Source organism: Primulina huaijiensis, chromosome 8 (genome assembly GCF_012295235.1).
Source record: "Primulina huaijiensis isolate GDHJ02 chromosome 8, ASM1229523v2, whole genome shotgun sequence".
In the NCBI taxonomy this organism is placed as follows: Eukaryota; Viridiplantae; Streptophyta; class Magnoliopsida; order Lamiales; family Gesneriaceae; genus Primulina; species Primulina huaijiensis.
This window is the reverse complement of record NC_133313.1, coordinates 785,479-800,215: the sequence shown is the minus strand read 5'-3', so window position 1 is coordinate 800,215 and position 14,737 is coordinate 785,479. Positions and strand designations below refer to the sequence as shown.

Genomic DNA, 14,737 nt, shown 5'->3' with positions numbered 1-14,737 from the left:
GAGTTGGTCTTTGGTGGCTCCTCGATCAGATTTTGCTTCCCTTTGTCTGTGGGATGGAGGATGGGAATACTTGAGAAAGACGATGTAATTTCCGGTTCAACAATCTGAATCCCTTCGAGTTTTGTTGTTGCGATTGCAAGGATGGGGGGAGGAACCAACGGTGCAGAAAGATGCTTGATTATCTTGATTTTGGCAGCTTTGGGCTTTTCTGACCGTTTCTTCTTAAAGAATTGAGAAACCGGTACATCATCTTTGGATTCTTCATCAGAGCTGGATTTCAGAACCAGCTTCGTTTAGTGCATTTTAGAGTTGTATCAGTCTTCTTTTGCTTTACAAATTCAACTCCAGTCTTTGTTTTGATAGAGACTATTTTCTCGTTGGTTGGTCGATTCTTCTTGATAAATTTTTCAACCGTAGGCCAGTTAATAGCTTGGTCTTTCCAACTTCAGCCATTCTTAACGGTTGAACTCCTGCATCAGTTAGCAGATGGCAGATTTGAACCGCAAAGCCTTAAGACTGGTTTTCTTTCTTTATTATTGCGGTGAGTGTTTTGAACAGGACATCAGACCAGTTGACTTTCAGATTTGAGGCGGTGGTGGCCATGACAAGAAATTGTTCAAAGGTTATTTTGTCATATGCATCAGCCTTGGCAAGAACCCCCTTTGCCACTATATCAGCTAATAGTCTGAACTCAATCTTCAGATCTCGTTTTTGGCATGATGGAGAAGATATCGGTGATTCAGAGATAGAGAAATCATTTCTCCAAAGATCAATGTTTCCTTCTGTGAGAGTGGAGAAATCTGTGATTCCTGCAGCTGGTAGTTTAAACAATTCAGCGAGCATCTTCTGAGTGAAAAGAAGATTCTTTCCCTGAACGGCACAAAGTATTTCTCTGTTTTCCATATGAGCAGTGTCGAAAAATTCCTTCAATAGGATGTCGGAGTTCTTCTCACTGCATCCCAAAAAGTAACGTAGGCCAGAGGATTCGAGCTTTCTGAACATGGCTTGCATTTGCTTGTTGGTCATGGCTAACACAGATGCGAAGTTGATGGCGATGGTGTTGTGAGCAATGGATGCGGCCATTTTTGTGTGGTGAAGAAGATGATGAAATCTGCAAGAAGATTTTTACGAGCAAAGTATCTTGGAATATCTAAGTGAGAGTAGCAATTGCAGTGTTAGAATGAGGATTATAATACAAAATATCTCAAAATGTATGTATGTTTGGTTCAGAGAGTCACTGATCAGTCCACGTGGAGGACTGTAAGTGGCGGGATTTTAAAATTTGAAAATTTTTAGACGGCGGTATAATGATTCAAGTTTAAATCAAAATAAAACACCTACTAAAGCTCGTGTATATCATTCCTTATGCACATATGGCTAGTATTAGCATCCTTTTTATCCCGCTCGGAATCACATATAATTGAAATTTCCAAAACGTTGTTCTTGGCAACGACATGATCCGTTTAAAATAGGTTTTTTTTAGTTGATTTATGTTGTTTAGATTTTTGTTGAATTTAATAAAATACTAGCAATTTTATTACTCAAGTTTATCCTATTTCTTTTATTCTTTAGACCTGCACATTTAATTGCACATCTTAGGAATACCTGGTTGTGCTAAGTGCCCTTTGTAAAGAGATATCGAGTACCCTTGGAGGACTTGGCGATGATCGGCCTGTTCATAGTTTGGGTGATCTTATTAAGGGTATATCGTTGGTATTTTACTATTTTTTTTATGATGTTTATTGATACATTGATAGGATACAAAATGAAAGGTGAGATGATAAATACCAATATTGGCAAGTCATGGACAAAAAATATGCAAGAACTACAATTCCAAAGCAGAATTTAGACAAACTCAAGAACAAATGTGTCAAAAAATTTAATCACTTTAGGGCAGATGACGTGCATTCGAATATTTATGTCAGAATTCCACTAGACTAGTGTGGGACTCTGTAAATGAAACTGTTAGTGTTTCAGAGTAACATTTAATGGGCAGAGATTAAAGTATTACATAAACATATCAACTAATAAATTTTATGTGCAATGAAATTAGTTTTAAACTTATCATTTGTGTTAGTGTTTTGAAATTTATTCTTTTAATCTTGCCGTGCAGGAAAATAAGGAGTTCAAAAAGTTCAAATTTACAGGTCTTGATTTCAACAAAAAGCTAGCAGAAATATTTCAAAAAAATAGTTCAATTAGCAACTTTGCATTTGCATCAGCGCAAAGTCAAGTAAACAAGAATCTTGAGGTTAATGCAAATACTCGTCAGGTTTCGATGATGATGAAGAAGTGCACTTCGACTACAAAATCTTCTATTAAGAGGCATATTTTAGATACAACTAGTAGAACATCCTAGAATAAGTGACAGCTCGAAGTTTTACACGTGTTTTAAGGTATCAATTTTAATTATTTTTTTTTTTTTTTTTTTTTNACTATAACTGAAACGTGAAATGCTTAGACAAATGGTTAACAATTTTATTATTATATATAAATTGTCTTTTTTCTTTCAATATTTAATTAAAAATTCGTACGTTATAAATTTTATATATTTAATGCACTTAGAAATTATTATTTTTCTGCTTTTAACATTAAATGAGAATTTTAAAAAGAATAAAAAAATCAAACACAAACATATAGAAAAAAAATTTATCAATCCCAAACAAGAACAAAATAAGGGGAAAAAAATTAATATTAAAATTTTTTTATAAAATAATCATTCAAACATATTCTTAAATATTTTTAATTTTAAAATTGTTCTTCCAAAATAGTTGTCCAAACATCTTTTTAACTATAAAAAACTTTTTTATAAAATAGTTATTCAAACATATATTTATTCTTATAATTACTTTTAAAACATTTTATAAAATCTTTTTGAAAAGCCCTAGCATAAAAACTCTTTTAAAGTAGTTATACAAATGGAACCAAGTATCATATCGAGTTTTCGAGTGGAAAAAGAGAAGCCAATTGTATCCAGTGGAATTCGAAAGAATTTGTCGATAATTCCGATTCAAGTAGCTTCCGCCTGTTTTCCACTGAATGCCCAAGCAAACCTGAGACTTAAAGCTCTTTCTTTCTTGATTCCTATGTAACTTAGCTTTTCCCCACATCCCGAGTTTTATCAGTTCAAGTTTCTTTTTGCCTCTGCGTTATGATACATGCGAATAAACAAGTCCACGGCATCAATGTTACTTAGACAGTGATCAAGACTAATTTTTGCCTGTAAATTCTAAACCACGCTTCAAATTAGATATGATTTACAGCACAATAATGACAGAACAAATAACGAGATCAACATATATAAACTTGTTAGTGTTTAACTATAATTTATCGACTCGTCTACCACAATGTACATAGTTTTTGAAAGACCGGAATCAGAAAACTCTCCGAAGTGTTCAATCCAATCCTCGATCCTATATTGTTTGACTACCATGTAAACGTGCAAAAAGTGCTGAACAGAAGGTCAAAAGGCAGCACAATGCTTCACCAAAATAACCGAATCAGCAAAAGAGCTAAATCGAACAAAACCACAAACCATCAAAAGAATTCCAGAGTTCCTGTTATCCTGATAGGTGGTTTGATGTCAATCCGAGTGGCCTTACCTTGTTTGAACAAATGAGGTAACAGGTTTGCTTTTTTGCCTGCAACTCCTTCAGCAGTCCATACTGTAACATGTGGCCACTCGTTTTTCGAACTTATTTTCTCTCCATCAACAATGCCAGGCTCTGCTTCCAGTGCTGCAGATTGATCCGAGAAAAACAGAGCGGTTATATCGACAGGGACATTTTGATTGAGATAGGGACCATAACTGGCTACAGCAGTTACACCATGACTTCTCTTATGAGCTAGGGTCACATGGGCCTTTGTTAGGCTGCTCTTCAAATTCATGTTCTCGAGGAGTTCTTCAATTTTTGGATCCTTCCCAATTATTAACTGCTTCAGACATAAAGTGCGGAAAAGAATCATGAATATTCATAGCATATGAATGGAAACTGGACGCTGGAACTCAAAGCAAAACAAGAAAAGCACACAACATACACACAAATATTTTAGGCAACCATTGATTGAATAACACAAGGAAAGTAGCACCAAAAAAACTAGATATGAAAAGAAAAATCCATACCACTCTTCTGTTGCATATATTTCTTAATATTCACTTAAACAGATATAAGTTACGAATCATTAAACAGCAACACAAATTCAGTCACAACGCTGTAGGAAAAACTAACCGTTACCAATTGCTAATATAATTTTAATAAAATATATAAAAATATCAGTTGTATGATCAGGGATTAAGCCTGAGGGGAGGAAACATAATCCACCCCCTCCCACCCACCAGCAAAAAAAAAGTTCACACCTGTTCTCCAAACTAGAATTCAAAGCCCATATCATCAGTCATGATTTTTGGAGTTCTTAAACAAAATGATTTCTCCACAATCAAAAGACAATTTAGGTGATGGCAAAAGGAACTTATTTTTACACATTTTATTAGTTTATTAATTAATAATTCTAAGTAGCCTTGTCAATGTATTAATGAATAACTTACATTTTCAAGGAGGTCTAGGATTCCCGAAACAGGCAGGCTGACAGCGGCAAAGACGATGGTTCCAAACCTCCGCTTTTCAGTGCTTGGAGTAGCATATTGTCCCTTAGCAATTGCTTTTAACTGTTCAAGAACCTTTGCAACGGCAAATTCAAATGGGACCTGGAAACACAGAGTACATTACTAGAACAGAATCTTTCCCTACATGGGACCAAAGGCAGAGAATAGAGCGGACATCGATTTAAAATAAAGGGGGAAGATAAATTTTCTCGGTACCAAAGCGGAAGGTTGGTAACATGCGTATGTACGATGCATGTTACATGACAACCATACGTTCTTGGTAACGTAGAAACTTGATCTAATTAAGATTGGCGGAGGCCTCATATTTAAATTAACAGTAACCTAACATATGGAATGACAATTAAATCCACTTGTTTGAATAATCATAAACCAACCTGAATAGAATTGAGATATACAGCATTCCCAAGTAATGTCTCCTGCAACTGCTTCTCCCATTTAACCCATTCATTGGCATTTGTTCTTTTGGACTCAAGTCTACCATAAGAATTAACAATGGAGATATTATCAAATCAAACTAAATATGTCACTCCATCTAAAGCTCCAAATTAATACACATGCATGACACTGACCTTTCATGTCTGTTAGTGTGAAGCTTGTATAAACTAATCCCCTCCTCCAAAATAGATCTCACGGATTCGGGTATAGAAGATCTTCATATGCAGAGAGAAACATAAAAAACTGTAAGTCTACAAGATAGAACAATAGGAATTTGGCATGCACCTTCAGGAAAATGCTGAAAAGAAATCGGAAAAAGGGAAAAAATAGAATCTGAATTTCCTGAAAACCAATCCCACGAATGTAAGTTATACAGCAGATATTATATACTGATTGATAGCCTAAAGGTAGGTAATAGCAAGTAAAGCTACGAGTATAGTATCGTGCTGACCATTGTTCAAATGCCAACACAAATCGCTGACCCATTAAATGTTGGGGCCCAAAAAGTGAGTGACTGATTGATAGACTGCTAGTGATTTCAAACACTGTTATAAACATGATGTGTGCATGACTACGTACTACACTGCACTAAGTGTGCATAATGTGCCCTACTACATGTTGCCTGCTTACTGCCATCATAATATTGCAACCACATCTTTATTCATGGTTGACATTTCAAAAGAACAAAGAATCCTGGAACTTGTTCTTCAAAGAATAAAATTGAAGCGCATTTATCCCATAGAATAAGCCAAGTAGATCAAGAGTGAAAAAGAAGAGCAACCCACCACTTAAAAATTAACTTTGGTTTATACGTGAAAAAAAGAGGTTTATTCCAAATCAGGGAGATACAATGAAAATCACAAACCTCTCAGGCTCTAAAAGAGGCATTTTCACAAGCGAGCCAAAACGCTCTATTAGCTTACTCTCAAATTCCTGGCGACTCTGGAAATGTAGGACGATGACATTATGAAGTATCGAATAGAAATGAGACATGGATATCAGAACTACCTAAAACAGAAGTACCTTGCCATCATATAGGTGGTAGAACTTTAGCAACACATAACCAGCATTAGGCGATGACTTGTCAAGTTTTCCCTTAAAGATACAAACCAAATAGAAAGTTTTAATTATCCAGAGAGCAGAAGAGGTGACAATCAGTGTTCGAAATGGTGGTCGAGGCGGCCACCTAAATTAGAAAATCCTAATTATGTAGAGAGCAGAAGAGGTGGCAATCAGTGCAGGCGGCCCTCGACCGCCCTCCTTTGTCTAAACCGGTCTCTATAACCAGTCCGAGGCTATCCGAAGGCAAGGCGGACGAGCAAGTGTCAGAGGCAGGCGGGCGACCAGGCGGCCGAGACGGTCAATGATTTTAAAATCCTCTTCAACAGTCAAAGTCAAATAATTTTAAAAACCAATCAAAGTCAATCAATTAAATTAAATATAATAAAAGCATCACTCACTCTCTTTTGTATTTATTTTTGGTATCAGGTGTTCTCCACCATCAGACACCATCTGTCTCAAACCACCTCCAGCCGCCGTCGCCATAAGCCACCACCTTAATTATCTTGTTAATTTGCATTTATATATTTATTTGCACTTCGTCTAGATTGTATTAAATTGTATGAAGTTTTTTTATACATAAACATTATTTAATTACATATATTAAAGAAAAAATTATGATTATTTGTGATTACATTATTATATATATTAACTATAAAAAATTGCTAAAAAAATTATACCGCCCAGGCGGCTGAGGCGATAAGCGGTCACTAACCGCCACGTCATTTACAACATTGGTGGCAATAGAAGTAGCAAGATTGATCATTACTGGATGGTTGACACGGTTAAGCACCCGTAACATGAAAACAGCGAGAGCCTCCAGAGAGAATGGATTTGAATCGGTTCCTGAATATGTAAAGAGGAGAAAGCAGATCCACAAACCAACAATGAAATGCATTAGAATAAAGGAAAATGTGGCAACTATTGAGATTTATGTGACATTTATTTAAACCAAATGATATTAAACAAAGAATAAATTTTGATGTTATGACTACAGATGGTCTGTGAACTCTGACAGTTAGAAATGACATATACTGTTGAGAAACATAATTATTTATATAATCAATGAAGTAGCTCCATCTCGATATGCACATGGGAACACCGAACATAGACTAGAGAGAAGTATGAAAGAATCAGGTCAACGATCACATAGCATACATAAAGTATAACTGATGACAAATGTAGAGAACTCTTAAGAGGTAATAAATAAACACTGAAGCAATAAGAAACAACCTTCCGAATCAGGAATTACTGGAACAGCAGATGCTTTTGTGCTGCGGCACATGTCCTCAATCTGCAGGGATGGGTATAATGAGTTGATCAAGCCATAGTCCAGGATCACCAAAATCAGACCTACTATTCTCTTCTTTCATAGAATAGCCCTAATGAAAATCCAAAGACAAGGAGACAAGGCTCGGGGAATGTGGAATGAAGAACATATGAAAATAGAGAAAAATGAACAAAATAGTCGGTATCCAATGTCCCTTCTATATCTTCTAATGCCAAAAAGGAATCCTGGTCGCAACAAAGATCACTGAGAAATCGAGACATTGAACAGTGGCAGTATATTTTTAACATAATATGCATAACACAAATCACCATTCTATAGTGACACACTTCACCATTCTGTGGAGCGAGACTAAAAATGAAATATCTAAAAGTATCACCTGTCTCCAAACTTCTTCAGTCGGCGCATTTTTGTCTGCAAGCAGAATAGAACAAGGTCTCTTACAGAGCTCTTCAGAAGCTTTCACCCAATATCTACTACCTGTCACATTACATGATGCAAATTCAACTCGAGAGCGAAAATTTTCTATAAGAAGTAAGAGATTTAGGTGTCACGAAAATAATTTGGGAAAGAAAAATTAATCTTTTCTTCGGGACAAATAGTTGCATAGAAATCCTTTCTTTTTTTTAACATGAAAAATCATATCACAGAGGTAAACAAGATAATGTTACACGTAGATTGGGTATGCCCCGAAGGTCATAAGAACACTATTCCTTCAACTATCCTCTAGTCTACTGTAGATACATAAAAGTTCAAATCATCATTCAGTGAACAAAGATCTGAATTTTCCTAAAAAGATCTTCGACCCTTTGTTCCTCTTTCTGAAAAGTCGTCGATTCCTTGCACTCCAAATATTTACTATTTACAACCGCCATAGCCACGTACCACATCCTTGTGAGGGAAGAAGTACCTTGGAAGACGCCTCTAAAAGCCTTAAACAGTGATTGGTGTGATCCCATGATTTTGTTCATCCCCAGCCATTCCCAGACTTTCGACCCAAGTGACTTCGAAAAGCCATGTATGAAAAACATAAGATCAAAACATTCACTGTAATCACCACAGAGAATACATTTCTTGTACACCACATAAGGTTGTCTATCCCTAGTCAAAAACTTCCGGAGAGCAAACAACCACACAGAATCTGTGTTTTGGTAATAGGCATTTCTTCCATATTAGAGGCTTCCATGGCCGGTTTCCATAACTTGGGTAAAAAACTATAAGTTTTGTGTATCTCATTCTTTCCTTCAAATCATCCACCCATCAAAGCTATTGAGGCATCCACCGAACCACGCACCAAGAGCTCATCTCGAGTCAAAAGAAGTTTTTTAATGAGACAGCCCTGTAAGCTCATGTTTGCCTGCACAAGATAATGTATTCTTCGGCCAAGATTCAATACGTGTTGCTTTAGTGTTCTGTCAGTTTTCTAGGTTTGGAAAAGTGTGGATTTTAAAGAATGCGAATCTTATGATATGTTGGGAATCTCTTGCGCTAATCATCCACGCTTGAAACGTATCTTGATGCCTGAAAGTTGGATAGGATGGCCCTTACGTAAGGATTACATTGCCCCCAATTTTTATGAAAAACAAGATGCTCATTGAATGATAAAAAAAAGAAACCGCACTCATACAATTTCAATTTCAGAGATTCAAGGATTGTACTTGTCGTTCTAGATTAACATTAACCTGAACAATGGAGGAATCATTTGTATATGAGGAGGGAATTATTGATAGATTAACAAAAAAAGACAGATAGTTGGGACTCTTACATTTATTTGTAGATGTTTATTTCGAATGAATTTGCACCTATTGCTTAGAACGGTTAAACAAAGTACTTAGAACGGTTAAACAAAGTAACGTCGGGACGAATTAGGAAATCGAATAAGAATGTCGTCATCAAAACACTGTCACCAAGTTTTTTTGCGGCGAAGGAAATGCCAAGATATTTGTACGGGAATGCTCCTATCTGAAATCCCATAACATGCAAAATTTCTTCTCTGACTAACAAACACCTCCACACCTGCTAGATATATGTTTGATTTGAGTAAGTTGGCTCTCAAACCAACAGTACGCCCAAAATCCTCCAAGCATGTAATAATCCTCACTACATTCTCCACATCCCCCTCGAGAAAATTAGCAAATCATCAGCATAGGCCAATGAGTGATGCTCAAAGCAGCACATTAGAGATGGTATTTTGTTAAGGTTATGGACTTAGGTCTAACTCAACCCCAAAAATTAGCTTAAGGGGAGATATTGTCCAAATTTATACATAAAAATGCCAAGAACTTAATCCAACCGATGTGAGACATCTAACACACCCCTCTCATGTCCAGGAATGAACATCTGGAGTGTGAAATTTGTAAGATATCTGTGGGTGACCCATAAGGATAGTCCTACACATAACGATGGGTTGGGCTCTATACCATGTTAAGATTATGGACTTAAACCCAACTCAACTCCAAAAGTTAGCTCAATGGAGGAGGGAACATATTTAAATCTTGGTTCTCTACCAAGCACATTCAGTTTCCTTGCTAATCCCTCAAGGCATGAAGCAAACAAAAGAGAGGATAGAAGATCACCTTGTTGGAAGCCTCTAACCCCTAGGAAGAAGCCATAAACTGCCCATCAATGAATATCGAGTAAGAGGTGATGGTGACACATTCCATGACCAGTAACAAATCATAGCCTCTGTGATATAACCTCAATGTATAGTATCATAGATTTTGTGTAGATGCATTTTTAAAGTGCATCCGAATGAGAGACGTTTCTTGGTATAGTGTAAGAGTAAGTCTTGAGCCAAATGTATGTCTCCACGATGGACCTTCCTTATATGAAAGCAGCTTGTGCACCATCAACAAGACTTTCTATAACAGAGTTGAGCCGATTAGTGAGTATTTTAGAGATGATCTTGTAAAATACACAATAGTAGGAGATCACCGAAGTTCATGAACCCCGGTAGAATTATTTGATTTAGGAATCAAAGAGAGAAGTGTGATTCCATTGCTTGAGAAGTTTCGACTTGAAGAATTCTTCAACAGCCTTACATATATCACGCCCAATTGTGTCCAAAGATTTCTTGAAAAACATTGGCCCAACGTCATCCGGTCCAGGGGCTCTATCATTCTCAACATCCCACAGAGCCAATTTGATCTCATTAGTTGAGACAGGTTCCACAAGTTCATGGTCTCTTGCTAGTCTAATTTTCACAAGCTGAAGAGAGCAATATCTAGCGAATCATTGCTCAAACTGCTTGAATTTGATAAACCATTCAAGGTAAAAACGGATGCCTTCGATCGGACTACTGGGGCACGAAAAAAGCTCAAACTGTACATACCTTGATACCATCACACCGTCCCTAAATTAATTGCCATCCAACGACACACGATGGACACTGGAACCAAGTAAATTTTTGTAATATTTCACAAACTTATTCACAATGATATTCAAATCCGTTGTAGTGGTCCCATCTGGAAGATCAATAGCTATAATAGCATTCTTTTTGTTATCACCACACTTTTTGTGAAAGAAACATCTTTTCTCCTTCAAGGATTTTTTACGTTGATTCCCTAGCCATCTTCAAATCTGTAGGGACCACTCATCCATTCAAATGGATCAGTTGGATCACACCAGCAAAATGAATTAAAGATAAAACTAGAAACATGATTCAGAATTTCTGTCATCCCACCACCAGGTCCACAACAAAAATATCAAAACCTGGTCATATGCATATAAACACGAAAAACATCATGTCATCTCATTCGTAGAACATAAATTTTGTAGTTGGTTTCTTATTGTTGAATGGCGGCTATTAAAGTATTATGTACGAGAAAATTTATTTATGAATACAATTATCAGATTATCAAAAAAAAAATTAAAAATTGTAAAATACCAACCCTATACCTTTAATACGATCACCCATTAAACTACAAACAGGCCGATCATCACCAAGTCCTCCAGGGGTACTCAATATCTCTTCACAAAGGGCAGACTTAGCACAACCAGGTATTCCTAAGATGTGTCAATTAAAGGCGCAGGTCAGAAAAATACAAGATTTAGATAGAGTAAATAGGACAAACTTGAGTCATAAAATGGCTGGTATTTTATTAAATTCAACAAAAATCCATACGAAATAAATCAATTAAAAAAACCTATTTTTGATGGATCATGTGGATGCCAAGAACAAGCATGCTAATAGTTGTTAATATAAGTGTGGAATCTAATTATTTATTTAAGGATATTAAATATTTTACATATATTGATGTATCCCTAATACTATTTATATATGTTGGTAGTTGTCATTGTAGAGATACAGAGAGTGACAAAAATAGTTCTGAGAGGGGGACAAGTTCTTGTAAAAAATTTTCGTTTTCTTGGTTTCATTATAGTGGAAATTTGCAGCGGTGGCAAATGGATGTAGCGCTCACATCGAGAGTGAACCACTATAAATCTTGTGTTTTCCTATGTTTACTTTTCGTCATCTTTTATTGTTTTCGGGAATCAAATCTGGGACCATAAATAACTACTGGTACCAGTGCACCAGGTTTAATTTGAAAGGATGGCTAGCGAAGCAGCTTTGGCATGGGATTGGAATATTCGATGGCAACACTTTTGCTTTCTGGATGATACAAATTGAGGACCATCTACATGGTAAAAAGTAGCATCAACCACTTGCATAAAATAAACCAGAAAAATTGTCAGATGACGAATGGAGTCTCCTTGATATATAGGTGTTGGGTGTTATTCGATTGACACTGACGAAGAACTAGCTCATAACGTTGCAAATGAGAAATCGACTTCGGGTCGAATGAAGGCCCTGTCAGACATGTATAGGGATGGCAATAGGGCGGGGCAGGGCGGCCCATCCCCCTCCCCGATCCCCGCTTTTTCGGGTTCGGGGAACTTCCCATCCCCGCCTCAATCCCCGTTTCAAAAATATTAATATGACGAGACGAGGGCGAATTCGGGATTTTCTCAAACCAAAGCTTATTATTATCTATTATTATTAGTGACAATATTAATATTAATATCAATATTAAAATATTATTATTAATATTTTAAAAAATAATATTATTATCATATTATTAATACTAATATTATTTTATTATCGATATTACTTTCGGGCCGGGTTCGGGGATAGGGATAGTAATCCCATACCCGCCCCGACCCGAAAAAATCGAGGATCCCCGTCCCCATTTCGGATCTTCTCCGCGGGGGCCCCAAACCCATGGGGAAAGAAATCTTTCGCAAACAATAAGTATTTCTAATGAAAAAGTTTTTTAATTTAAACATGACTAAAAAGGGTTTCGGTGGCAACACATCTGAATGAGTTTAACACGATTGTCAATCAATCATCTTCCGTCAAAAATAATTTTGATAATGAGGTTTGTGCTTTGATACTTTTGGCGTATATACCAAACTGTTGGGAACAAATGCGTGTTGCGGTTAGCAATTCTGTTGCCAGCGAAAACTGAAATTTAATGAAGTCGGAGATAGAATTCTTGCATAAAAGGTTTGTATAATTGATTATGGTGAAATTGCGACATCAAGTTCTACCGTAAATATTGAAGGCAGAGGGCATATCAGAAATTTTAATCGAACAGAGTCAGATCACAATCAAGAATAGGTAAAAGTAATTTCAAATATGGCATAAATGTGGAGTTCTGGAATTGTAAGGGACAAAGCCTTATGAAAAAGAATTATATGGCACCAAAGAAGGACAAAGACAAGGGCAACGCTGCAAGCGTGGCAACTGAGGAGATTCATGATGCACTACTTTTGTCTGTTGACCGTCCTATTGATCCTTGGAATTTGGATTTTGTTGCATTATTTCATACTATTCATCATAATGAAATTATGTTGCTGGAAATCATGGAAATGTATATCTGGCTGGTTGAGAACCTTTGGCAATTGTGGGTATCAAAGATATTCGTTTGAAAATTTCAAACGAGGCTGTATGGAAAGCGCAAAAGGTGAGACATATAACAAAATTGATGCAAAATTTAATGTCTGTGGGATAGCTTGACTATGAAGAGCATAATGTCACCTTTTGTGGTGGTGCACGCGTAGAAGATTACAAAAGATTCTATTGTTTATGCACGTGGCAATAAAACTGGAACTCTTTACATGACTTCCAATTGCAGAGATATGATTGTTGTTGCACGTGGAAATGAAACTGGAACTCTTTACATGACTTCCAATTGCAGAGATATGATTGTTGTTACCGATAGTTGTACCAAGTCAGATTTATGGCATTGCAGACTTGCACATAATGAGTGAAAACGGAATGAAGATGTTTGTCTCGAATGGTAAAATACCAGAAATGAAATATGTTTATCTTCAGTATGTGAAGTTGTGTTTTTGGAAAGTAAAAAAGAGTCAGTTTCTCTAAATCTAATAAAGATATTGAAGAAGAAAATTTGGAGTTGATACATACCGCTGTTTGGGGCCTTCAACTGTGAGTTCACTTGGAGGATCTAACTACTACGTGACATTCATTGAAAAATAAATCTGATTTGTTTGATACTTCTGAAAGAATGAATAGTACTTTGAATGTGCGTACAAGGAATATGTGGATTCATACAAGATTGCCGAAGGTTTTGGGCTGATTCAATTAAGAAAGCAGGTTATATGATTAGTAGGAGTCCCACAGTGCCTCTAAATTACAGCATATCAGAGAAGGTTTAGAGCAATGAAGAGGTAAATTATTCTTTTCTAAAAGTGTTTGGTTCTCTCTCGTACGTTCATGTTGATGCTTCTGTTAGAAGTAAACTTTATCTAAGTCTAAGAAATTAGAAATGTTTCTTTATTGGATATGGAGATACCGAGATTGGTTATTGTTTCTGGGATGACCAAAACTGGAAAATTATCAAGAGTATGTATGTAATTTTCAATGAGCATGTGTTTGCAAGGAAATATTGGGTAAATATTCAGAAAATGCAATTCGATTAATTCACTTGCAAGATTTTCAAGTGAATGATTACTATGATTTGCAACAAGATACTCCAATTAATAAGGAAAATGTAAACCCAATGGACCAAGATAATGTAGCCCCGGAAACCACTCATCCACCATAATTGAGGAGATCTTCTAGAATTTCAAAGCTATTATTGAGATTCTCTGCATATCTCATTATATTTTGTTGACTGACAGATGTGAACCAGAAAGTTATGAGGAGGTGATGCAGGTTCGTGAATCAATCAAATGGAAGTTAGTTATCCATGATGAAATGGATTCTTTGACATCCAGCCAAACATGGCAGTTAACATAGTTGCCACATGGGAAGAAAGCATTGCAGAATACATGGGTTTACCGAATAAAAGAAGAGCATGACGGTA

The 14,737-nt window shown here is 36.3% G+C and overlaps 1 pseudogene; it reads right to left on the bottom strand.

Annotated features, from left to right (window-relative positions):
• Positions 1-3,297: 3,297 nt before the first annotated feature.
• LOC140983614 (tRNA ligase 1-like) overlaps positions 3,298-14,737 on the bottom strand; it is a 42,407-nt pseudogene continuing 30,967 nt past the window's right edge.